Source organism: Neofelis nebulosa, chromosome 3, assembly GCF_028018385.1.
Source record: "Neofelis nebulosa isolate mNeoNeb1 chromosome 3, mNeoNeb1.pri, whole genome shotgun sequence".
Classification (NCBI taxonomy): domain Eukaryota; kingdom Metazoa; phylum Chordata; class Mammalia; order Carnivora; family Felidae; genus Neofelis; species Neofelis nebulosa.
The window spans coordinates 112,740,173-112,743,317 of record NC_080784.1 but is presented as its reverse complement, the minus strand read 5'-3'; the positions used below and the strand labels follow the sequence as shown (position 1 = coordinate 112,743,317).

Genomic DNA, 3,145 nt, shown 5'->3' with positions numbered 1-3,145 from the left:
TTTACATGATATTTTGGTCTTAAGTTGTCTTTTCTTGAAATGTTTTGTCTAGTATTGGAATCACAATAATGCTGGTCTCATAAAATGCGTTGGGAAGTGTTCTTTTCTATTTTTCATAAGCATTCAAATAGAATTGGTATATTTCTTCCTGAAATGTTTGGTTGAATTCACAAGTGAAGCCATCTAAGCCTGGAGTTTTCCTTGTGGGAAGAAAGTTTTTAGATACTAATTCAGTTTCCTTAATAGATACAGGATTACTTGACCTATCTCTCCTGGAGTGAACTTTGGTAGTTTGGGTATTTCAAGGAATATTTCCATTCACTCAAATTATCAAATTAATTGGCATAAAGTTGTTCACACATTAGCTTGTTTTCCTTTTAAGGTTTGTGAGGTCTGTAGTGATAGTGTTTATTTCACTTCAAATGTTTGTAATTTGTCTTCTCTATTTTTCTTATCATTCTAGCTAGTAGCTTAACAATTTTATTTATCTTTTCAAGGAAACAGCTTTTAATTTTTTTATGGTGCCAATTTTAAATACAGTTTTATTTAAGACATTGCATTTTCCACTTAACAATACAGTGCTTATAAAGTGCAATGTTGTATTTCCTTTCCTTGTGCACATATTCCATATTCAAGAATCAAGAATGCCCAATTTATTAACTATAGCAGCTCAACTTCACTGCCATGGAATTTGCTACAAATTTGGGTCCTTCAAATGTTTTGTGTGGAACAATGCTAGACCTATTCTCAGGTTGGCTTAATCAACCTCTTCAATGGTGGGCCCAGAGGAGGCACCACCAGAGGGGGGAGCTCCACCACCAGGGAAGCCTCCAGGCATTCCTCCAGGCATGCCTTCTGCACTCTGGTACAGCTTCGTGATGATGGGATTGCAGACCTTCTCCAGCTCTTTCTGCTGATGTTCGAATTCTTCTTTTTCTGCAGTCTGGTTCTTATCCAGCCAGTTGATGATCTCATTACACTTGTCCAGAATCTTCTGTTTGTACTCATCGTTGATTTTACCCTGAAGCTTTTCATCTTCGACAGTTGCTTTCATGTTGAATGCGTAAGATTCAAGGGAATTCTTGGAGGACACCTTGTCTCGCTGCTTCTCATCTTCAGCTTTGTACTTCTCAGCTTCCTGGACCATGCGCTCAATGTCTTCCTTGCTCAAGCAACCTTTGTCGTTTGTGATGGTGATCTTGTTCTCTTTTCCTGTGCTCTTATCCACAGGAGGGACATTGAGAATGCCATTAGCATCAATATCAAAGGTGACTTCTATCTGAGGAACACCATGGGGGGCAGGAGGTATGCCTGTGAGTTCAAACTTGCCCAGTAGGTTGTCATCCTTGGTCATGGCACACTCACCTTCATAAACCTGAATGAGCACACCAGGCTGGTTGTCAGAGTAGGTAGTGAAGGTTTGGGTCTGTTTGGTAGGAATGGTAGTATTGAGCTTGATGAGAACAGTCATGACTCCACCTGCGGTTTCAATGCCAAGAGAAAGGGGAGTGACATCCAACAGCAGCAAATCTTGAACATTTTCAGATTTGTCTCCAGAAAGGATGGCTGCCTGCACAGCTGCACCATAAGCGACAGCCTCAGCAGGGTTGATGCTCTTATTCAGTTCCTTCCTATTGAAAAAGTCTTGTAGAAGTTTCTGAATCTTGGGGATACGTGTAGAGCCACCCACCGAGACAATATCGTGGATCTGAGACTTGTCTAGCTTGGCATCCCGAAGGGCTTTCTCTCCAGGGTCCAGGGTGCCACGGAACAGGTCAGCGTTTAATTCTTCAAACCAGGCACGAGTAATAGAGGTATAGAAGTCGATTCCTTCGTATAGAGAATCAATCTCAATACTGGCCTGGGTGCTGGAAGAAAATGTATGCTTGGCGCGCTCGCAAGCGGTACGGAGGCGACGGACCGCCCTCTTGTTCTCGCTGATGTCCTTCTTGTGTTTGCGCTTGAACTCCGCAATAAAATGGTTTACCATTCGGTTGTCAAAGTCTTCTCCACCTAAGTGGGTGTCTCCAGCAGTAGATTTGACCTCCAAGATACCGTATTCAATAGTGAGGATTGACACATCAGAAGTGCCACCTCCCAAGTCAAAGATCAGCACATTCCTTTTGGCTCCAACCTTTTTGTCTAAGCCCTAAGCGATAGCAGCAGCTTTTGGCTCATTGATGATTCGAAGTACATTAAGACCAGCAATAGTTCCAGCATCTTTGGTAGCCTGACGCTGAGAATCATTAAAATAGGCAGGTACTGTGACTACAGCATTGGTAACAGGCTTCCCAAGGTAAGCCTCTGCGATTTCCTTCATCTTTGTCAAAACCATAGAAGATACCTCCTCTGGATAGAAACTTTTGGTCTCTCCCTTGTATTCTACTTGGATCTTGGGCCTGCCAGCATCATTCACCACCATGAAGGGCCAATGCTTCATATCAGATTGGACAACAGCATCGTCAAATCTACGTCCAATCAGGTGTTTGGCATCAAACACTGTGTTGGTGGGGTTCATTGCAACTTGATTCTTTGCAGCATCACCGATCAATCGTTCGGTGTCAGTAAAGGCGACATAACTTGGGGTGGTTCGGTTTCCCTGATCGTTGGCAATTATTTCCACTTTCCTGTGCTAGAAAACACCCACATAGGAGTAGGTGGTGCCAAGATCAATGCCAACTGCAGGTCTCTTAGACATAGTTGCTTCAGTATGGGCCCGGCCCCACTTGCCAAAGAAACAGCTACCTGGAGAGCTAACACCACATTGAATGAGCAACAGCTTTTAATTTTATTGACTTTCTTTATATCTCTCTGTTTCCTATTTCACCAATTTCTGTTCTTTTCATTATTTCCTTCCTTAGGCTTACTTTGCTCTTATTTTCTAGTTTCTTACGGTAAAAACTGAGGTCATTATTTGTGAATTTTCTTCTTTTTCAATACAGACATTTAATGCTATACATTTTTCTCTTAACAACTGCTTTAGGTGTCCCAAGTCTTATATGTTGTGCTTTTATCTTTATTCAATTCAAAATACTCCACAATTTCCTTTATAATTTCCTTTAGAAATTTAGAATTGGGTTGTTTCATTTTCCAATATTGTGGGATCTTTCTAGACACTTTTCTGCTACTGATTTCCAGTTTCTTT

At 41.5% G+C, this 3,145-nt stretch overlaps 1 pseudogene; it reads right to left on the bottom strand.

Moving 5' to 3' along the window:
- Nucleotides 1–524: 524 nt before the first annotated feature.
- Nucleotides 525–2,777, bottom strand: LOC131507186 (heat shock cognate 71 kDa protein-like; annotated as a pseudogene).
- Nucleotides 2,778–3,145: the final 368 nt, after the last annotated feature.